Source organism: Eleutherodactylus coqui, chromosome 7 (genome assembly GCF_035609145.1).
Source record: "Eleutherodactylus coqui strain aEleCoq1 chromosome 7, aEleCoq1.hap1, whole genome shotgun sequence".
Classification (NCBI taxonomy): Eukaryota; Metazoa; Chordata; class Amphibia; order Anura; family Eleutherodactylidae; genus Eleutherodactylus; species Eleutherodactylus coqui.
The window spans coordinates 147,409,711-147,434,710 of record NC_089843.1 but is presented as its reverse complement, the minus strand read 5'-3'; the positions used below and the strand labels follow the sequence as shown (position 1 = coordinate 147,434,710).

Here is a 25,000-nt window from a genome sequence, read left to right as displayed (position 1 = left end):
GCTACAAAGTCGCATGTGACGCTACAAAGTTGTGCGACTTTGTAGCATCACATGCAAGGATTTTCGAGGGGGGGCTTGAAATATAAGCCCTACCCCGAAAATATGCTGTAGCTGAAGAAAAAAAAAAGTATACATCACCTCTCCCGCGCTGTCTGGGGCGCCGCAGCAGTTTCTCCCCGGGTCCTGGCACTGATTAACTTCTTCATCTTCTGGCCGGAGATTAAAAAATCTCTGGCTGCTAGAAGTGCTGGCTGTGATTGGCTGACGCTTAGCCAATCGCAGCCTGTGCTCGATAAATGACTGTGATTGGTTCAATCACAGCCATTCATCGAGCACTGACTGTGATTGGCTAAGCATCAGCCAATTACAGCCAGCGCTTCCAGGAGGCAGGGGATTTTTCAATCCCCAGCCAGAAGAAGAGAAGCAGTGCCAGGACCCGGGGAGAAGCTGCGGCGGTGTCGGAGAGCGCTTCTAAGTTGATGTATCTGTTTTTTTTTTATTTTTCCCTGCAGTTGGGGCTGAGATTTGGCTATTGGATTTCCTACTGTCAAAGTTGCATCACACCACACGAAAATTGTGTTTTTGTGCGATGCAGCAGAGAGGAAAGGCTCCATAGAGAAACATGGGCTACAAAACCTTGTGTGTCACGGGCATATCGCCGGACCCGCGAGGTTTTTATGTTGGGCTGTTACATGCTACAAAACATCGCATGTGTGAAGGAACCCATAGGAAAGCATGGACTTCACATACATGCAATTTGTAGCATTGTAGCAATGCGACAAAATCACGCTACTTTGTCGCTCGTGTGAAGGAAGCCTAAAGGTCCCCCTGCACGCAACGACTTTTGGGCGTGTAAGTGCGTCCTACAGACTGTTACCCGACTCTCACTCCTGCGCTTACACAGAAGCGATAGTTGTTCAAGTGAATAGAGGTGAGGCGGACCAAGATCCTTCCGGCCGGCCCTGCCTCCATTGACAGTAAACAGGAGTCACTCAAACATTGAGCTGCTCCTCTTTACACGGCCCGATAGTCACTTGGTTTTTAGCTTTTCTAAAAATCAAGCCACTTTTACAAATGAGCAATTTCATGCTCGGTGCCCTGTTGGCAGCCCCATGTAAACAGGCCCGTTATTGCCCAAATTGGCTGTTTCCAGTGAGAATTTGGACAATAATCATCTCTGCCCGCTTCACACAAGCATACGCATATTTGCTCGCACCTGAACGTTGCGTATTTGTGGAATAAACAATTTTTTTGCGTGTGCATCAGCGTGTTTTATTGCCCTTTCTGTGCCCATAAAGGCATGTTCATGCAATTACGCAATGTTTCACGCATCTCCTAGCATATTGCGCACGCATTTGCGCATCCACATTGACTTGACATGTGAAGGGGCCTTAAGGCTTTACTGAGCTGCACATCAGTATAACTGTGCCCTGAGGCGAACCTAGAAAGTTACCTTCTCATATGTTAACCTGAATAGCGGGCCTTATAATAGCTACAGACAGAGGCTACACCCACTTTTAATTGCTTGTTGGAGTGCATATATTACTTGTTCTGCCAATTATGGGCCGTGTCAAATTGCAGAATTTACATTTCCAATTGCATTAACCCCTTAAGGAATCATATTTCGCTTTTTTTCCATTGATGCAGCTGTCTGAGGGCTTTTTTATGGGACGCGTGGTATTTTTCAGTACTGCTATGTAATGTACCATATAATGTACTAAAACTTTTTTTTTTTTAATCTTTAAGTAAAGTGTAATAGAAATAATACTCAATTTTGCCATCTTTGGTGGTATTGTTTTTATGGTATACATACTGCGTCAAAAATGACATGATAACTTTATTCTGGGGGTCAGTAGGATTACAATGATGCCACCTTTATTTATTTTTGCTGCACTGATTTTAAAAAATAAAATATTTTTATTAAAAAAATATTTTCTATTACCATGTTCAGACCATCATAACTTTTTTATCTTTCCAACGATGGGGTTGTGTGAGGGCTTGTTTTTTGTGGGACGACTCGTGGTACAAAAATACAAATTTACGATCCATTTTAATTACATTTTTTTAAAACTTTTAATATCCTTGATTTTTTACATTACTAAAAAAACTATTTCCATTAATTTTTCTTTTCTTTTACACCCCATAGAGGACTTAAACTTGCAATCATTTGATCACTCATACCATATAATAATATAATGCAATACTTCAATATTGCAGTGTATGGTATTTCTGCCAGCATTGTATAAAGACAGGCCACATGCCCATCTTAATAGGTAGAAATGTATAGAGTGTATAGCTTAGAGTGTTGCGCCATCACCACCAATCTTTGTTTTAATTTTTCTGTTCACTCACGCCCACCCAGTTGGTGCGTTATCAGGTAGGCGTCCCCTCAACCACTGTCACAATCCTCCTAATCTCTATATTAATTTTTCTTCACTGAACAACCATACGGATTTTGCTCCACCCTTCTTTTTCTTATCTCCATCTACATTACGACAACCAAATGGCACCTGGCAATCTCATTGTTTAGGTGGAATGGGGGGAAGGGACGTTCAGGACTCCGAACTCTAATCAGGTTATTTAAATGCTGCTATCAAAACTGACAGCAGCATCTAAAAAGTTAACAGCCATGATTGGCATAAATGCTGATCACGACTGTTGTGGGTAGGTGTCAACTGTCAAAGACAGCTGACAGGAGGCGCGTATGGAGCAAACTTGGCTCCCAGGCCTGTTCCATACAAACCCACTGCTGGAGGGCATACATCATGGGGTTAATGATGAAATTACATAAAATAATAATCACTTGCTTGCATTATATAAGACTCTTAATAGCTTAAAGGCTGATTTTAATATGAGAACAGAATTATATATATATATATATATATATATATATATATATATATATATATATATATATAATTTTGTTTGTTTTCTTTTATCACTATTGATTTTGAAGAGCAAACACCTCAGTGGGACTGTAAGGAAACATAATATAAATAATCTCATATGGTCTTGTTTCCAAGATCACATCTCTATCATCTGTTTGATCATATCTGTTTGTATATTAGGATCTGTACACTACAGCCCACTAAATAGACAGAAATGACCCTCATGTTTTAATACAGTTTATACCATGAACAATAAAGGCAACACCACCATAGATGTCTAGAATTTCTAGCTTTATTACAACCTCTGGCAAGCATTTCTAGTAGGCTGTGATATAGTTCAGAGTAAAATGCAGGAATTTTAGCATCACTCATCTAATGAATTCCTTTTGCTAAATAATCCGCTTAAGAATAGCATTTTATGTAACCGACGCCTTTACATCCCGGCTCAAAATAATGCTCTAAACAGTGCAGAACACTGTCTCTAATGCTAGCATTCCTCACGTGCATGTAACAGAAGATGACATGTCTTGTATATGCAGAACACACAAATTAGGTAGATGATCCATAACCACATGCTATACCTTCAGTTATTTTCCATTCACCTCTATGCTAGGCGAAGGTCAAGAGAAATGAAAATGCTTGCAAAAGGAACTCAAATGTTCTTTTGAAAACTTCATCCACTCCGGTTATTAATGCTTTATAAGAATTTTAAATATCAGTTGTTAACATTCATATCAACTTAGTGGTTGGAAACCTTCATTTAGTAAACCTTAGACTCATTTGTGTAACGACAGGATATACATGGCAGCCGCAGCAGCTGGAGAGAAGTCCAAAGGTTGAGTGGGCCCACTCAGGTGCGAGACGATTGTATCTTTCTGTATGGAGTAACAAGTTAGTGGCTTTCTAGTATCTATGTTGCAATACTATGTAGGTTCACTGATATATGGCATTATTAGCTACGCCTTTAATTATTGCAACTTTCTTGTTGTCTCATTTGCCTGCGTGTGTGTGTGGGGGGGGGGGGGATCTCATTTAGCTATGGAGCTCTATGAATTCTATTTAGGCCCTTGCTTTGGCTCTATTTACATTGTTATTCGGAACCTCGTTTGGAGTTATATTTGTCTTGCCCGGTATTTTTAATGGTTGTAAATAGAGATGAGCGAGCATACTCGGTAAGGCGATATACTCAAGATAGAGCACCTTTCCGAGTACCTGCTGGCTCGTCCCTGAAGATTTGGGGGGGCTTCAAGGGTCGGGGGAGGCGCGGGGCAGCGAGGGGGAATGGGGAGATCCCTCTCTCTCCTTCCCGATCCCCTCTGCAACCCCCCCGCTCACTCCCGCGGCGCCCCCAAATTTTCAGGGACGAGCCAACAGGTACTGGAAAAAGGCTCTATCGAGTATATCGCCTTACCTAGTATGCTCGCTCATCTCTACTTGTAAACTTGCGATTCTGGATGCCAGCACAATGCGTTTTTGCTTAAAAAATGCATCGCCTCACATCTATGAACTTGTGATTTTCCCGTGTTTTTCACACATGTAAAAAAAGCTTCCTATAGATTTCAATGACAAAAGTCACATTGCAGTTGCATGCAATTGCATTGTGATTTATTTAAAGATCCCATAGGAAATAATGGGTGATTCCTTATGTGGAATCACCCAAAAATAGCACATGCAGAGATGTTTCAATTTTACAGCATCGCAGCAAGCGAAAAATTGCTCATGAGAATTGGTCTTACATGATCGGATATGAATTGCGGAATCCACGATCGGGATCAGTGCGAACAATCCACACTGAAAGGTGGGCATTGAAAGTCATACATTTTCCTTCCCAATTGCGGTTATGAATTGTGTATTCTGCGAGCGGAAGAAAAATCGCAGCATGCTCTACTTTACTGTGGAATCCATGCAGACAACCTCCATTGATGTTAATAGAGGCATGTGACCCGCAGCCCATATACAATTTACATTGCACATGAGCTGCGGGTATCCGTGTCATCACTAAGCAACGGCATGGGAAATGCAAACAGGCAAAAAAAAAACCTGTACTGCACATGACTGCCTGCGTACCTCTGTGGTCATAGGCAATTCAGTTACTTGCCAGCCGGGCTCATAGCTGGAATCCGCTGCGGGTCTTCTGCATGCAGAATCCAACCGACTCAAGTTAGCTCAGCCTTATTAATAGAGATGCGCAAGCATACTCGTTAAGGCGATTTACTCGAGAGAGAGCATCGCCTTTTTTGAGTACCTGGTGGCTTGTCCCTGAAGATTCGGGGGGGCCGTGGGGTTGAGCAGGGGGTTGCGGAGGAAATCGGGAGGGAGAAAGAGAGAGATATCTCTCACTCTCCACCCTGCTGTCCTCAGCCACCCCGCTCCACCGGCCGCCCCCTGCACCCGCCCGAATCTTCAGGGACGAGCCAGCAGGTACTCAAAAAGGTGATGCTCTCTCGAGTAAATCGACTTAAATGACTATGCTCACTCATCTCTACTTATTAACATACACAAGTTCCGGACAGAACTCGCCCAAGTGAATGCACCCTAAGATGTAGTTTTGTACATATTTCGTTGTTATCCACTCAGTCAACTCTTTAGTCCAGGTGCACAACACAATATCAGCGTCTACTCAGCCGCGATCCTATAGATGAATATCTGACATGTGGAGAGGGCAGCTACATAAACCGTCTTTAAATGATAAAACTTTGGCTGAACTAAGACTATATTTTACAAGCAAATTGTATTCTAGGAACACATGTACATCCAGCACAAAAAACATCCTTGTAACCTCTTAGCTATTCCAACTGAATTCTAGTTCAAGAGAGGAATCATATTTGTGTCTACCATGCACGCCAGGCCCTGACTCATCCATTCTTTGTATAATTATATGTAGAACTGCAAAACCCATCTTATGTGGTTGGGAATCATGATGTCCATAGGTGTTACACGTTGAATCATTTTAACTAACGACTAAGCAAATTGTAGTGTACAGGATCCACCATGGCCTTTCATCATCACTGACTAAACAAAGTACTGGCAGCACATGGCAAGCATAAAGAGCAAACATAGATTTCTTGTGCATCCTGTAGGAAGGCTGCCGCCCATTCAACAAGACAAATAATAGAAGAAAGGACAATGCAGATAACAAATATTTCCCGATACAAATGCAAATCAAGTCTCTTTTGTAACTAGACCAAAGTTTGTCACAGGTGGATAGTTTTCAACATTTGAAATTATTTTGCCCATTTAAAGACCAACAAGTCCTATTCCTTTCTAGGCCGATTTATATTGAAATGCACTTAATATATAAAATACTTGTTACTAAACCTAGCAGTCTTATTTGGTTCTCAGTTTTTCTCTAATAGGAAGTTCCTGTTTTAATTGCTTAGTTCTATGTGGACAGATGAGAGAAGCTTAAGATGCCTTTACAGGGTGGTGGTGGTGGGGGGTATCATGGCCTGAATAATAACTTGAAACAGTGATTTTCAGCGATAATCCTGGGCACTAGAGATGAGTGAGCACCCAAATGCTCAGGTCCGCATTATTTGAGTCGAGCTTTTCGGAAAATTCGAGAGCTCTACTCAAGTAACGAACCCCATTGACTACAATGGGAGACTCGAGCATTTTTGTATGTGGGACACCGGGTCCCGAGCTTTTTTTTTTTCTTGGTTCATGTTCTCTCTCTCTCTCTCTCTCTCTCTCTGCCTGCCAGCCCAAAAATTTCCCATTGACACGCGCTGCGTCGCGGCGGGGAGGGGCCAAAAGAGGCATGTCACAACAGGGAGGAGCCAAAAACTGGGGCAGGGTCGAACACGGCTTGATGCTCGTTCGAGTAACGAGCACCATCGAGTACACTAATACTCGAATGAGCATCAAGCTCGGCAGAGTACGTTTGCTCAACTCTACTGTGTGCACACAGCCATCAAAAGGGTGCTGAGCAAAATATCGCTCAGTAGTCGCCAGTCGCTTTGTTTCAGCTCAGTGAAACAAAGCGAGTGACTTCTCACTCAGTGTTAACAGAAGTAATTAAGCTTTGAATGACTGCCTGTTCACTCTGAACAGCCAGAAGAGATCTTGCTCCATGCGCTCCACCTCCATTCACTAAGCATCTATCTCTCTTATGTGAAAGCACAGGAGAGATAGTTACTGGGACAGCAGTCAGCCGCTTGTACACCCAACAGTCGTCCCATGTAAAGGTAACTTTAGCATGGTTATCATATAAGGAGAGACAGATAGGCAATACTATCTATACCTATATCTGTACTATCTGTATAATTTATAGAGAGACAAGAAAGTAGTACCAGCTGTGCCTACTTTATTTATAGGGAGACACTATAATTAGTACTAGAACTAGTACTGTCTGTGGCTCAATTAAATTAAGTGGGAGGGAGGGTGTAGTACTGTATGTGCTTTAATCATTTATAAAGAGAGGAACATATTACTATCTGTACCTCAATTATTTATAGGGAGAGACAAAAAGGCAGTCAAATCTGTATCTATAGTATGTCATTCATAGGGAGAGACACGAAGACTTCATCATCAAACTTACCAGTATTGTTAAAGGTGGACAGACACCTTCAATAACTATCAGCTTCATTTACATGGAGCGATGATTGCTAAAAAATCGCTACAATGTGATCATTTTAGCGATAATCATTGCATCTAAATGTGCACCCATCGTGCGCTGCTAGCTGATCATTAAATTCAGTCCAACCTAAAAATCGTTGTTCAGCCCTATCAGCAGTCTTCCATAGCATTTTTTCTACATGAAGAACAAAGGATCTGAGCGAAGATAATAGCCCTTGGCCTATTAACTGCTTTCAGTGAAGGCTTCATTTGCACACTTAATTGGTACTTGAGTAGCTGAGTAGCTACTTAATAGTTTATGCAAAATGATCGCTCAAAGCTGTCACTCAAACTGTCGTTTGAGCGATCATTGGGCCATGTAAATGGGGTTTATTCCTCATAATCTCCCCCATACACATGCACACTCGGTTCGCCCCAAGTGTGCATGTTTTTTCAATATTAAGAGGGGAATAAGCTGCTGCCAGACACCCCTAGTGGCAGCTTATCTTCCTTATGAACAAATGATTGTGCAAAGTTGAAATTCAACATACCTGAACCTTTTGTTTCCCAGAAATCTGCCAAATGAGCATTGGCTGACCACATATTAACTGTTGGATAGGCAATTGGTCTTACCAAAATCATAGGATGCTGGTGACCTTAGTATAATGTCTATGGCCACCTTAAAAGATGTTATACTTGCCCTAGCAAAGTGACTACTATATTACAATGAGATTAAGTACAGAGATACAGTAGTCGTCATCTTGCAATGCCACAGCCTCCAAATATAAGTGCGTGTATACTGTATCTAAACATACAGAAAAGCAGGAATGGTAGAGCAACTAAGGAAACAGCCGTCAAGTACCTGGGAAGACATTTCATCTGAAACCATATCTGAATAATATGATTACATTGTTACTAGAGATGAGCGAGCATACTCGGTAAGGACAGATACTCGAGTGAGTATTGTCCTTACCGAGTACCTGCCTGCTTGCCCTAAAAGATTCAGGTGCCAGCGGGGGGCGGGGAGCGGCAGGGGAGAGCGGGGGAGAACAGGAGATCTCTCTCTCTCTTCCCCCTGCTCCCTCCTGCTCACTCCCGCAACACAGCGCTCACCCACACTGGCACCCAAATCTTTGCAGGCAAGCGGGCAGCTCGCTCGAGTATCTGTCCTTACCAAGTACGCTCTCTCATCTCTAATTGTTACAGTAAGTTACTAACAGTTACTGATGGAAGACCTATTCTAGTCAATTTCCAGTGATCCAGTGAATAAAGATGTAAAGAATATCTCTCAGTATAGGTAAGGAAGCATTTTCAAATATGCATTTTGGTCCCAATCACAGGGATATCCTGCTAATTAATTTTTGGGATGTTCCTATTTAGAACTTGATATTTACATACATATACATTTTGCCTGGATGGGAAAACAGCAAAGTACAATCCAGATATTGTTCATATTGAGGTTTTTAGTTATACATTCAAAACACATAATTAATAACACAAAGCCACAATAAGAAGAGGCCAATTAAAACAGCTGTGAAGAGAAATTCACAATGTTGTATAGTGGGAATTAACACCTTGTACATGTAAATGTAGGGGCAGAAAAGAATGGATAACGACGTGAAACCAAGAAATGTGCTTCGCTCTTAAAATAAACCTTATAAGAGTTTGTAAGGAGGAAATTGCAAATTTCGGAGACTGTGGCAAAGTTTTAGGAAAACTAGGCTTATCAGAGCAGTACGCTACTTTACTAATAAGGTCCATATTCACTGTGATTCTTTCTTTTCTTGCAGCTTTTACTTTTTTCTTATCATTAGTTTCCCAGATATAGAGCTAACGATGAAAAGCAGAGTCCACTACATGCTAAAATATACTGACTAAATTCTCTGCTGCCAGGACACTACACGGTTCACCCCCTTCACCACTGCATTACCATCTTAATGGCATTTCTTGGCACAGACACAGGTTTTCAGAGTAAACTATATAAACTGTGTTTGGGCTAACGTGAAGCACACTAAGGAACTTAGAATTCCTCCCCAAAATAGACAAAGAAGTATTTTCACAGATTAAGTAATAGCAATAAAGTGCTAAGGTCCACACGAGGATTTCTAAAGGGCATGTCATCTTTCTTCATTCCTTGCAGCGTCTCCAGGACAAACAAGCCGCAGGCGAAGCTTAAAGGGAACTCTTTTGCGTGCAGTTTTATTCTGAATGCTTTTTAAATGAACTTAAGCCAGACAGTGAAAATGCCCATTGACATCTATTTCTAGCTCCCTGTGACGTCACGCCCTACGTCCCTGTAATGGACGCTGTTTCAGTAATGCACTAAGCAAACAATGAAATGTAAAGAAGCTTTCCTTTATAAGCTGTTCTTCTCATCTTCAAGATAGATAATGTTATAATGCTACCTAAATTAGATGCTATATACCGAAATACCAGGGACTGTTAAAAGTCATATGTTAATGACTGATTAGCATCACATGCCAACTACTCGTCCCTTACTCTTCCTTATGGAATGTAGCAGAGCTAAGTGGCTCAGTTTATTATATATCAATATATACAGTACATGTGTATCTATCTATCTATCTATCTATCTATCTATCTATCTATCTATCTATCTATCTATCTATATCATATCTATCTATCTATCTATCTATCTAATAACTCATCATAATATTATGAAGTATTTCTCCTTTTTCTTCTACTATTTTACTGCTGTCCAGTAAGCATCTACAATGTTGCTTTTATGTGTTTTTAATTTTGGATGGATTATAGTTTATGTTATGCCATTTTGGTTGCATCTGTGCTATGTTCTATTATCAAATGTAGTGATTTTGACATGCTATATTTAGGGACCTTTCATAGGGTACAGAGTAGGCCGTACGACACACCACTAGCCGCGGTAAATTCCGCACCAAAATCCGTAGGCTACCAACAGATTTTGTTGCGGAAATGAAAATGGCTTAAAACCTGCCTGCAATTCCGCAATAAAATCCACAGTTAGACCTGCAGGTTTAGGTGTGGAATTCCAGATTTGTCTTCACCCTGCGGCGTGATTCCGTCCCGTGTGTGAGGTCCCTAATAGACACAATCCTTTCTAGCTATTCATGATAAAAATTGCTTAGCCTAAGTTATTATTTTTAAGAAGTAGAAGCCAAACTCCTCAGAAAACATAAAATGTGTCACTTTACAGCTGGTGACATGTCCCTGATTAACTCATTTACTGCAACAGAAAGAGTTACGTAATGGTTAGGATTATCCCATGCACAATATTCAGCTTCGCTAAACCACATTTTTTTGGCTAGTCTTCTAGTCTACATATAAAACAGATAATAGAAATGCTGCGAGTCGAAATGTGGTTTACATAAATACACTGCTTCTTTATATATGAACTGCTTCTAGAAATCTGATTTAAACAATTAAACAATTAATTTATCTGGCAGTTGACTTTATTTGGGTTATTAGTACATTCATAGTTAAAGCATTTTTGGAGCTGCTCCACATCCCATTACTTATTTACCCCTTATAAACTTCAGTGCTCCAGATTATGTGATTATGGAAAGCGTTCCATATATTTCCCTAGAGTGACCCATAGTGGTTGTAGAAGGGCACAGCATGACACTGGCATGGGGTTATGATACATCAGCCTTCACAACTCAATTTCTATGTCTGACCTATTTTATGCCGGGCAAGGACAGCACGATTTCGAAGTGATATTTGTCACTGGTACAACAATGTAAATACACGTCTGCTATAATAACAATTTGATTTTGTTGCCACATATCATTTTCAATCACAAATCGATAAACTAAAGTATTATACATTTTGCCAGAAGTAATGTAAGTTATTTGTGGGAATATTTTGCAGAGTTTTGTTGATTTTAGATATTCTTAAACTTTACCTATTAATTAGTGATAATCAAGCTAAAGTAGAGTATACTTATATAAGATCTTAGTGACAAGATTAGGATTTGCATGAAATGGTTAGGAATTAAGAAATGGAAGAAATTCGAGAACTTCTTGAAGGAAACCTTTTCAAATTCAATTTCAATCATGTCATTAAAATGTATACAAACACAGAGACACTTATACACAATGAGGACACACTTGTAGACAATGTATTTAGTCAGGGCAATTTTAACTTCCGCCACTGTAATTGTGAGAGGCTGGGTGCCCTCAATGTTCTACAACCCACCTATAATTCAGATAGGAGGTAAGATATTTACTTATATTAAACCTGGGCACAGGTCTATATCCCAAACCAACAAAGTAACAACAGCCCAAATATTGTATCAAGCAGGATGCACCTTGTAGTCCTGAAAATCAGAAGACTGTTGTATGAATATACTGAATATACAGATCACTAATATGATTTTGCTTCTATTGATTACTTTTTAAAAATCATTAAAACAAACTGATAATATACTCTCTCAAAGACTTCTCTTAGAAAATGTCTTTATTTGGGAGGGGTGTTGTTAAACCCAGTGTGCTATTATATTACAGCCTGTAACCTCTGAGTCTATCATCTTTATAATGCCCTTTTATCATTTTGCTATCCAGTACGCAGTAAAATAACTCTTAGCTATGGCCAAAATGACCCCTGCATTGATTTGCCCCAGGATTACAACATACCAACTCATAAGGTCAACGCTATATGTAAAGGGATACACTATGAAAACAAGACAACCATATGTTCCCTGCTCAGTGACATGTGTACTAAGAGATTATTTGTCTGCTAATCCATCTCTTTTGATCAAGCCCTACCTTGAGCATCCTGCTGATTCATCCCTAACAAACAAATCTGCTTAGAAGAGGCAGCGAGGCTTAGCCTCAGTGTAAAGCTGAATTATTAAAACAAACAAGACACAAAATTCAAAGTCAGCCACAACAATGCAATAATATCAAGTAGATTTCTCTTCTGCCAAGTTTACCGTACAAGTCAAATACCTCCTCCAGTTACAAGTCATGTCATAAAGTGGCTCTGATTGTGCACTGGCAGCGATATCAAAGCTGTAATTTCCTGGGTCTGCTCTGCAAGAAACTTTTCAAAGGTCTTGGAACTTAGAGAAACCAATTAACTCGTTCAATTGATCGCCAGACAGTCATTCCTTCACTCACATCCCCAGCCCTTGGGCTTTTCTTGGGAGAGGGGACTCTTGATTATTTCAATGTAGAGGATCCCTTCTTAAATTCTTGGTTTTAATACCTCTTACTTATTTGCATTTTTTCATAAAGAAGAAAAAAAAACCCAAGATGCGCAAAATTGCACAAATATAGTTTTGTCAGCTGTTAACACATTCCAGTCCACTTGAATACGGAGATTTGGAGACAGGACTAATTAACGTAACTTGTTCTTGTATATAAAAAGAATTTGCGGTCAAAGCAGGGAGAACAAAAAGTGTTAACATAAAGAAGACACCGATATAATATGTAGCAGAGCTGGGTTTATTATGTAACTTTTTCCAACTAGATGGCTTTGGTATTGATACAATGTTTTGTTTTGTGTTATGATATGGTTTATTTACACTCCTATGTCAAAACAGAATGACCACATTGTAATGTAATAAGAAGTTAAACTCAATGGCAAACTCAGCTCTGATATAAATATATATATTAGAGAGAGAGAAATTCCCACTTACCTATCTTTTAGATGCTTCTGACGTCACCGTAAATGTCCTTGGGTTGTCCGGAGTGCTCCTGAAATATTCTTCAAATAGCAAATCAGACACAATGCAGTTTGTACACTTTTTTTTAGTCCCACTAAAACTTTACGTAAAGGGAAAAGCTGTAAAGTGATGGATACAAAGACTCTTGGCGTGCCCTGATATCCAATATCCTCACTGGTAAGAGGGTACAGTAGGTCTTGGCATAGATGCTCTGCAGAAAAGTTGCTGTGCCTCTGCTCTGTGTGTTAGGTATCTGCTCTCTCTCACTCTGATACTGTAGTGCATTGGTGCTGAATGTCAATAGCAGAGCGCAGAGCTTTCCCTCCCCTGTGAATAAATCCCATGCACCTAACCCACCAACCAAGAGAGGAGGGTACAGATGCCTGAACCAATCACTTCCCCCTCTCCCTGCTCACTTTCTGAATGGTACGAAGCCCGGCCCACCTTCACTATAAAAACAAAGACAGGGGCACAGGCAGGCACCACAGACTAAAGAATGACAAAAGGATGGAGTAGAGGAAAGCAGTAAAAAAAAACAAGGGAGAGGGGGCTGCCTGTGAGGCTTGCAAAGGGTTACCAGGACTAGAATGCATGACAGTTTATATGGTTTTGATTCATAAGATTTGCTTTAGAAAATAACTTTCTCAACTTGCCAAACAAATCGCAGATCCCGCTCTCACGGACGGATCTTGTTTATTTTAATATTGTTTGTTTTGCATGTTTTACTAGCCATCGCAGCATTTTGTATTTTGCATATGTAAGCAGAATTCGTTAGGCGTAGCACAGCTGTGTTTGTCAATCGGTTCCCTATTCAGATAGGATTCTTGGAGTTTTGCAAAGGAATGCATCTCGCAAAGTTATCAAAATGCATTTCCCGCACTGCAATAAATGACTAATTCTGCATCTGTATACATTGAGCTCAAGTTGTCATTTCAATTTCAACCTACACTGGGTGCTGCACAGATGAGCATAGGAATATAATGTAAGTAATTCAGAGCTGTGTAGTTTAGGATGGAACATAGGATTTATTGAAAAAGAAGCCACTGCAAGCTCGGGAAAGGGAAAGGAAAACAAAGTTGTTTTTTGAATAAATAGTCTTTGCCGTGGAGTTTCCAGACACCATACCAAATGCAAACCGTTTCAGAAACGTTCTGCCAAGCCAAATCTGTGGTCACTGTGCATTTATTAAAATATGCAGGCATGTATAAAATGCCAAAAGAAAAAAAAGAAGCTGAAAATATAGGTTTGATCCAGCGTCTTATCTAGGATCACTAGGAATGAGCCTGTGAAGTATCTCTTGATATACATCTGTTCGCCACTCGCTAGACATTTTACAACCGCTGCATATAGCTATTTTCATTTTAATAAGACGCAAATTACCAGGTTTGCTTTAACAGCGTAATTTATTGACTCTTCTGGGGAAGGGGGTACGCTGGTGGTGGTGGTGCGGGGGGGGGGGGGGGGGTTCAACTACTGCCATTTTTATTTCAAATCATAAACATAAATTTTAAGCCATCCATAATAGATTGTTTAAGTTAGGCAAATCGGATTATATTATTATAAAGGGAGATCAAAGATATATTGCCGTACTGTAAAGTCTCCCAGCTTTGACTTGCATGTGTTGGATAATGAGAAACAGCTCCCCTACACACCAGCTCCTTAACATTGATCAATCACGTGAAGCAAATGTAGAGCGATTCAAATCAGATGTAAGCACTTACAGCCTAATGGAAATTGCTACCTACTCCTTACACCTTCAACATTTGTGTATCTACGGCATGAGCTAATAGCAATAATACATGCCACCTGCATTCGCAGCAATAAGTCCGGCATGAGAGGAGCTGAAAGCATTCAGTTATCGATGTAGCGTTATGTTGTGGACTTATTGAGGATCAGTATACACGGGTCGAGAATGCAATTACTGCATGTCCTGACATTGGCCATACCATAGATATACTATTCTCTAGAAATCAAGGCAATGTTAAGGGGAGGCAAACTGGACAATATCCTATGGCCTTGTATCCTAAAGGTGTCTTGAAGACGGCACCCCCTGAAAAAACCTAGGAAAAGATTCTGCTCCACTATACGTTTCCAGTTGTTACATAGAGTAGAGTTTACATGATACTATTATTTGGATACTACATGGACACATTATTTAGATATTGCATGGCCATATTTATTGTGTATTGAATGGTTATATAGTAACAGTACGTAAATATTTAGTAGTATTATTTTATGGCAGTATTGCCTTGGAAGCTATAGTAGAATCTGTACATATGCTGAGCATATGGTTTGCTTGTCGTCCACTGGTATGAATCTACTAGAGACAGTTCTGAGGTGGTTAGAGGACAGTAAGATAACAGTAAGATAACGTATGGGGCAGATATAGAGGATATGGCAGTCAGGATCCCAGGAAAATAAGTAATATGGAGGGTGTGACACATAAGGCAATTTGGTGCAGTTTTTGATTTCTTTTTGTTTAACCACAGTCAGGCATGGATTCTAAAGAAATAAAAAGTATAAAATGCATATAGAAATAGTATAAATACTCATAATATTCCCTCTTTTTTAACCACACCTAGTTTGGACTAAAATGCATACTAATCTTGTTGTTATATAAAGTTATCGTTAAAAGCCCTCACACCATTCCTAGTTGTGAAGTGGGCCTTATGAAGATACACAGTTTAGGGTAAATTAACACATCCAGTTCCTTACTCTGAATAGCAATTTTACTTTATATTAAAACAATAAACAAATACAGAATATGCAATATGTCAGCTCAGATATTTCAAATGTAAAAAGTCACTTCTCCTTTCTTAACCACTTTCAGAAAACTGTGGCTTTATATATTGGAGCATTTATAAATGGCAGCTGAAGTTCTACTGTGCTGGGGCAGGATAGGGCAACTGAGATCCATGAATGTTCTTGTACTTTATAGCAGCACTGACAGGGAAAACCCTGGAGGTCCGCCCTGCTGCATTAGCCCCTCAGATGCCACGGTCAACAGCAACTGTGGCATCTAGGTGGTGATACAGAGGTAGGGACCTCCATGAAGCAGTCATGGGGACTTATGAATGTGATCATAGGCTGTTAATGGCTATTTTTTGAGTGGGGGGGGGGGGTCTAAAAAGGGCCATGGCGTATTAGGCCATGCCTTTATATTCTGCATGTCACTTCTGACAGGCAATGATCTTTTGGTATACTGAGTATACTAAAGCATTATATCAGCAATAAGCAGATGACATTGTGAACTCCCTTAATGAACTAAAAATAATTCAATAAACTGCATTAAATGTTTATTTTAAAAATGGTTCATAGTAAAAAAAAAAAAAATTCCAGAAAAGGGGCTTCATTTTGCCAACATGTTTAAAAAACACATACATGAGGTATCACCACAATTGTAATAACTCATACAATACAGTTACCATGATACTTAAACCGCACATAAATGCAAAATATACAGGATTTTTTCCCCCATGAACTGAACTATTAAGCCACTTTCAGATGAGCATAGTTTTCCTCCATATAAGGTCCATCTTAAGGGAACTGTAACACGGAGCTAATATAAATCTACTAATAATTATTAGCACCAGTGTTTCTGGTGGCACAATGCGCCACACAGCTCTGCTACATGAACGTCACACACATAGGTCTGTTACATGCGAGCATCACACCCACGCAGCTCTGCTACATGCACATCACACACAGTTCTGCTACATACACATCACACACACACAGCTCTGCTACATGCCCATAACACACACACAGCTCTGCTACATACATTCTTCATCCCATACAACAGGGATCACAAGCAGCACAGCAGAGTCCTGCACACACTGATCACCCCTTGGTCATGTGACCCTGGACTCCTCCCACACAGATGACTGTTGACATGATGATGACATCATCACATGTGCTGTAAGCACACAGCTTTTGTCCAGCTCTGCTGGCTTTTAAGGAAGTGAAGGACCTGTGATGACATCACCATCATGTGATCAGTGGCGCAGCTCAGAGTCCCAGTGATTTATCCCATGACAGTGGCATCTTCACATTTAACTCACACAAACACTCACTTAGAGACAGGTGGTCGCTAGTATTTCATAGCAACTGAGGCCACGGGGGTTTGTAGGCGATGATGTAGTCCTCCCGTAATCTGCACAGTGATAAGGGACTTGTGATGACGTCCCCGCCATGTGATCAGGGGCGGAGCATGTAACTCACTCATTTATGGACACAGAGCCCAGGTGACTGTTCACATGATGGCTACATCATCACAAGTCCTGTAAGCACACGACTGCCATCAGGCTCTGCATGTATTATGTTTGAGGAGCTTTGATGATATCACTGTCATGTGATCAGGGGTCAGAGCATGTAACTCACTCACGGATGGACAGGTGGTCATTATTATTTTGACAAGTGGTCATTAGCAGTTTGATAGGGTTAATTACATGGCTGTTATTTTTACAGCCTATTTTCAAAAACATAGTGCACTCTATTTTTTCCGTGTTTGCCTCCGTATATGTATTCTTTACTATTGAGCAATTACAGTCCAGGCAAATATGGAGTAAGAATTGATGACATACGGATTTAATGTCTTTTGGAACACATCTGTAATATGGATCCGTATTATGGACATGTTACATTCTTGTCTGAAACTGGCCTTATTGTGCAATAGTCGTAAAGTATAAAAAACATACTCGTAGATATCGCCTTAATAGTACTAACCCTTAGTATAAAGGCAGCGTGTTATTTATTCCGCATGGTGAAAGGCAAAGGTTTGCTACTTTTTTCTTTACCACCCCTTTTTCAAAGAAATAAAAAATAATCAATAAGTTATAAGTATGTCCAGTGGTGCCACTGAAAATTCAGCTCATCCAGCTAAAAAAAACCAGCCCTTATGACATTAAAGCATTCTGTCAATGGAGATATTTAAAAGTTATGGCTCTCTGAATCTGGAGGTTCTGTTGCAGATCTGGCTCAAAATACCGGAAAAAAAAGTGCTTTTCCTCTGTCCAAAACCTCATTAAGTCAACGGGGTCCGTTCGGCTCTTTTTGATTCTATCCTGAGATGGAACCATTTGGTCGCTGGATTCCCTTTTCCTGCACCCCAAACAGAATGAGGAAGCGGAACCCTGAGCACAGATGTGAAACCAGCGATATTGGGTTGTGAAACGCGGCCTGATATTGCGCTTGCGAGCGTCCGATTTTCCACGGATATGAGGTATTTTTGAGTCCAAAATGCCTTGTATCACTTCAGTAAAATAGCGACTCTTCGCGCCAGAGGATCCACAAGCATTTCCCATTGTTTTCAATGGGAAACTTTGCATTACAGTTACGTGCACCTCACACGTCTTGCAATGTTTTTGCCGGCCCCATTGAAAACAATGGGCAAGGCATTCCAAGGGAACACCCAAAATAGGCCATGCCGCGATTTCTTCCTGCACTGTGATGCGGAATAAAATCGCTCATGTATATGACTTCATTCAAAAGAATGGGGTCCATATTCATGCGAGATTTGTACGTCTTGCAACTCACAAATGTTGTGCGATTTTCTCGTCCGTGTGAAAGTGGCCTAGGAGACAGCAGATTATAGCAGGCATTTAACAGCAATAAAATTGGGAAAATATTATTGTGCGTATATTTTGTACAAAGTGTGCAATTTTTTTATTTTTTTATTCTGTACGCTGACTAGGCCTAAAGTTGGTTGTGGTGCAGGCAGGAATTGATCTTAAAATGAATTTTGTTATATATTCTTTGTCAGCCAAATAACAGTGGATAAAGGTATTGCCGGCATGGGAATAAATTTCTCATTTACAGCATAGCCGTTTACAAAGCACAAGGCATCAGCAACGCTAGATGCGGGCTGTTTGTGTGGAAGTGTTAGGTAGTCGTGAATATAAAGGTGCTTAGTCCCTTTAAGAAGCCTTGTCCACCGTTGGTTACAAACCTCACACACAAAGCTGATGATGGATCTCATCCAGGCCAACAACACAGAACAACCTGCTTGGGGCAGGAAAACACCCTTTCCTCCTACTGTAAACATCCTTCCGCCATGGGACCTTACATCATACCCATACATAAATGTGTTCCTTATAGTAACTTTCTCCATAGTCAGCAGATAACTCTGTTTACAAGGAACATTCATGCCAGAAAGCTCCACATCTGTAAGAGCCCTGTGGTTGCATATATACCTCCACTGTGCTGGAGTGCGCACATCCCCACAAGATAATGGCAGGTACTGAAATAGGCTGAAATCAGCTTTCATGCTGGCTCTACAAACTACATCACAAGTAATGTTGCTTGTTGAAATCGTCCACGTGATAAAATTGGACCAATTTTTGCCAAATTGCAGTCTGGCCATCCCGACTCATGTTTTAGCATAAATCACTAAAAAATGTTTTATAAATAAATAAAGTGATTGAATGTGTTTTCTATGAATTTGGCTCAGTTGTTAAAGGGGTTGTCCCGTGAAATCAGGTGGGGTTATACACTTCTGTATGACCATATACATGCACTTTGTAATATACATCGTGCATTAAATATGAGCCATACAGAAGTTATACACTTACCCACTCCGTTGCTGGCGTCCCCGTCTCCATGGCTCAGACTAATTTCTGCATCTTCTGGCTTCTTTAGACGCGCTTGCACTGTCCGGTCTTCTGCTGTGTTGACTGGGGCCGCTCCGGCGTGCTCGCGCCGGAGAGCTGGTCTGCACGTCGTCATCGTAACTCCGCCCCGTCACGTGGTGCCGATCAGCCAATTAGGTGACTGTAATCGGCAGTGGAACGCAAGACATCCACGGTGTACCATGGGAGAAGACCCGCGGTGCACCATGGGAGAAAACCGCGGTGCATCCTTGGGAAAGGACTGGTGGCCATCTTTAAAAGAAGAAAAGAAGAAACTGCCTGAACGGGGATGCAGGTAAGCGATTTTTTTTTTTAATAACAAAGGGATTGTTTTTAACGGGGCACAATGTGGGGGTATGTTGAAAAGAAATGTTTGATTTCGCCGCGGGACAACCCCTTTAACACTCTTCACTTTGAGTACTGGGGTTCAAATCCCATCAAGAATAACATCTGCATAGACTTTGAAAAGCTCCATCCAGATGTTGCCCTTGGTTGAATTCAAACCTACAACTCTACCACTACAAAGCAGCAATGCTAACAACTGAGTCACCACACTTAAAGGAGAAAAACAAAAATAAACACAAAAAAAACACCATCCATGTGTTGCCATAAGACATATTTGAACCTGGGACACCAGTAATGCAAGGCTGCAGTGTTAACAATTGACCCACCACACCTGTCCTTTCTGGAGTAGAGGAGGAGAAAAACGTGAAGAATATGCACAAAGGGAACATAAAAACGCCATCTAGATGTTGCCCTTGGACAGATTTGAACACAGCAAGGCAGCACTGTTCATGACTGAGCTTCCTGCTCCTTCTTTTTTTTCTCCTTCTGCTCCTACCCAGAAGACGACGAAGCAGGTAGGAGCAGGAAAATCTTGGTATGCAGTAAGGGAGTTCAAGATTCAAACCTGTCCAAGACCTAGACATGGATGGTACTTTTATGTTTGCTTTGTGTTTATTCTTCCTTTTCTTCTCTTCCTCTGGAGCAGAAAGTACAAGTGTTGTAGTTTGGTTGTTAATTGTGCTGCTTTGCAGTGTTGGAGTTGCAGGTTCAAACTGGCCAAGAGCAGCATCTGGATGAGATTGTATGTTCCCTTTGTGTTTATTCTTGTTATTCCCCTCCTCCTCTGGAGCAGCGCTGACAAGTGTGGTGGCTCAGTTAGCACTATTACGTTGCAGTGCTGGAGTTCTGGGTTCAAATCTGGCCAAGGACAACCTCTGGAAGGAGTTTTTTCAAAGTCCATGCAGATGGTATGATTGATGGGATTTAAGGCCTGTACTCAAAAGTAAAAGTGCTAGCACCTGAACCAGATTCATGGAAGAGGAACGCACACACATGATTGTGAAGCCTTTTATTAGCTGTTATGATTATTTTTTCAAAACCAGTATTTCATTAATCACTTATCACTAATCACTCATCACAATGTACAAAATGATGGCAAAAAAACCTGAAAGTGATGGTTGAGCTGAGGCACCATCACATAACAGCAGGTAGCCTGTGTCAGAGCTAGAAATAGCAGTGAAAAGGCTTTACTTTAGCTCTTGAGGCTACATTCTCACAAGTGAAAAATCAGCCCAATATTACACTTGCCAACGTGCGATTTTCAAGGCAATGTGATGCGTTTTTGATTAAAAATCGCATCAATTATGCGAAATTGCGATCTTCATGCACGTATTTCACGTACATGAAAGCATTGCAAGTATTTCCCATAGACTTCAATGGAGAAAAAATCGTATTGCACTTGCATGCACCTCGATTCCGCCAACGGAAATGTCCAAAAATCACTCATGAATAAATCTATTCAAAAGAATGGATTTCATATATGCGATAAACTTGTGTGAGTTTTGTGCAATGCAATGCACACAAAACTCATACAAGTTTCTTTTTCATGTGAATAAAACCTAACTCTATCAGAGGTGGTGAAGATAGATGTGCAGATATTATATTGCATTGTAAATTTTGGACTCTTTCATATTAGTACTTTCTGTTCCATTGTTCGGCTCTGCCCTAGGAGCCAAACAACAGCAAAAAGGTAAATCCTAGATCTGGCACATGCAGGACTCGAATGGTGCTGGACAGAATCTACTGACTATAATGGGTTCCGTCCGGCTGTCATTATGCTGTCCAAGATGTTTTCCAGACGAAATAGCTCTGGACGCTATATTGTCCAGGATTTTGATGGAAATCAGCAACAGAGGCTCAGAACAGAGCCACCCAAACTAAGGTGAACAAGCCCTAATTTAGTGTAGCAATGCATCACACTAATCTAATAGACCAGTATGTTCTTTACTTGCCCAGTTCTATCTAAACTCCAGGCTTCTTTTTTACCTAATTTTCCATACATTTCTTAATTCTCCAAAGAGAATTAGCAACCCCCCAAAGCTGCGCCAATGGCAACTCACCTAGCCAACAAGTACCCTGCTCTGACTGATGAGGGCAAGAATTTGGAAACAACTTTCTACATATACATGCCTCAATGGCTGGTATGAGATAGTTTTCATCCTTTTGGAGGAGAGCTTTTTCACATTGCAAGTAAGTCTCCATACACAACCAGATCTCTTTAAAGAGTATTGCTCTGCCAAGAATAGGAATAGTATTACAATAGAAAAAGTAGGCAAACCAATGTTATGTGAAACTTCTCTTTTATGGAAATGTCAACCTCAGATATGGCCAATTACAGTACAAGGCTATAACCATAATCCATCAACATTGGGGCTTTCTGCGTATACCGACATTTCAATTCCCCTTATTTTCAAGGGAATCACCCTATTTTCAGCCTCCTGACCCAGTCACCCTGTGATATATGGTTTTGACTCTGTTGCTAGAAAGAAAGAAAAATAGGCAACAGGCGCACAAAAAAATGGCCATTATCTGTTGGCTTAATCTCATAAATAGCAGCCTGTATACTTCCCCTCCTTGCTCTTGTTCAGCTCTGGGCACCACTGCACTGAGCCATGATACTGTCCATCATCAGGACATAGTGCATGGAGGTGCATACAATATCCTGATGATGGAGGAGTCAGGACCCAGTGCAGTAGTGTCCAGAACTGAACAATAGCCAAGAGTGCAGAGGGGTAGTATATAATCTGGTCTGGGGACTGCATATTATGTTTTGTCTGATCTGGGTTCTAAATAAAGTTAGGCGTCTGGACTGGGATCTGAAATTATTATGATGGGTCTGGGGTCTGACTGTCATGTTGTGCTTCTGGGACCTGTGGTTCTGTGGGTTTCCAGGAGCACACTGTTGCAGGTGTGGTTGATTCGGCTGGCTGATGGTGTGTAGTTCTCCAGCCAGCCAATCACCATTAGTCTGCTGCATATAAATACCAGCCCCTCTGTGTAGAGGACGCTGGTCGTTGTTTTTTTTTTGGAGTCATGCATGCTTTGCTTTGGTATTTCTTGCTTGCATGAGGTTCTGGGTGGGATTCCCTGCTTGTTGCTGTGAACAGTTACCTGTTCAGGGTTTATTTCCCTTGTCTGATTTTCTGTTTCTCTAGCAAACCAGACCCCAAGGTTCCAGCGAGGGGCTGTCCCTGTCGGCGTTAAGTTGTCTTGTTAGAGTAGGAACTCATGAGACAACGAAGACCCTTGTCATGAGCTCGTGAGCTTATATACTTTGACCAAAGTACGAACTAATACCTCATACTTTAGTTATTCCATCTGTATACACATGTTGGTATTATTGGTAAATGTTTTGGTCTGTTGTTGATGATTGTTTACACGTACATCTGGTATACCTGTTGTAGCATTAAAATACAGTTTATTGTTGTTAAGCAAGTGTTTGTGTTGTTGTGTATGCAAGTTCTCTTTCCCTGTGTGAACACAGCCTTACGTTTGCCCTGGATATGGTGCATCTTACATCTTGGGCAAACATAACAGTGACTATATTTAGGGGAACTGGTCTGGAAACTGAATATATTTAAGGGGTCAAGTCTGAGGTCTTGATATATATAGGGGGTCTGTTTTGGGGTCTGATATTAATATTCAGGGTCTAAATATATTTAAGGAGTATGAATATTTTTAGGGAGTGATATTAATATACGATACCTGAATATTTTGAGACCTTATTAAAAACCACCCAGTTGAATTGCCACCCCCATTTTGCTGTGATCTACTTCTCAAGTATCACACTGTGAAGGGGTCTCCCAAGTTGATATCTCTGGAAAATCTTAAATGCTAAAACCTGTGCTAATCGTTCTCTCAGCATCTGAATGGGATTTTGAAAATAGGATGTTAACCATCAAGAGTATTTTTGCGAAGTCAGAACATTTTCTCCAGTAGAAGGTCACGTTCAGGTCCTCACAAGACCTTGTCTCTCTATGTTAACACATAGCTTTTACATGCACTGCTTCAGATGTTTGCAAAGGCATCAAGTATAGAGTAAACTGCATATTTAATGTTCATGAAAAAAAAAAAAAACTCCTGGCAGTGCACTACTGGGACCGTAATGTAGGGATTTAGATTCTTGGTCCCAATAGTTACTGTAAATGTTTCTGCTGTTCATAAAACATGAGTGTGGAGCATTAGGTTAGCATCTAATGCTCAATAATAGTGCATGTGTGGCTTGTCAGGAACACAGCATGAAGTACTCATCTGAATGAAGAATAGCTCATCACATTTTAAATACCCCCATAAAAAGATGTGGTATGTTTTACTGCCCGAGAGAACTTACAAATTACAGCCTGCAACAATATAGTTTGAATATTGACACCTGGTGGCAATAACTGTTTCTGAAGTTTCTTCACTTCTATGGAATAAACGTCTTTGATTCGAGGTGTAGACACAATGAAATCTGTAGTCCATAACAACTCTTCAGCCTCAGATTACTCAAATTTGAGTTGCCGCCATACAGAGGGCAGAAAAATAACCTGAAGGACATGGAATATGTGTTCCGCATCCCACCCTTTTAACCCTTTACAATCCACTGTCTGACATCTTAAGACATTATGATTTAAGGCTGTACAGCTCCAATGTTGGAAGATGTCCATCAGGGTTCTCTTACTGTATATTGCCAGCCTCTCTGCTGTCGGAGCCTATCCAACGTGTCACCTCATGCAGTACTGGCTTTAGCCAGCATATAGTGCCGTTGTATAACGGCAGAGAAAGAGTAAACCCCCTAGGAAAACCAGGATACAAATTGGATTGGAAAGGGTTAAAAATATAGGACACACCCGTAACATACAGCCCTTGAGCATATAAGCTCCCCTACATACATGGCAGAATTTACTGTACAAGCCATGTGGAAAAGATTTAAACATTCTTCT

General features: G+C 40.7%; 1 protein-coding gene across 1 annotated transcript in view; it reads right to left on the bottom strand.

Annotated features, from left to right (window-relative positions):
- Positions 1-13,420, bottom strand: part of NDNF (neuron derived neurotrophic factor) — a 53,081-nt gene extending 39,661 nt beyond the window's left edge. The window contains exon 1 of the mRNA XM_066573806.1: positions 13,081-13,420. The gene's annotated coding sequence lies outside the window, so the exon portion shown is untranslated. The remainder of the gene's footprint in view (positions 1-13,080) is intronic.
- Between the last annotated feature and the right edge of the window lie 11,580 nt (positions 13,421-25,000).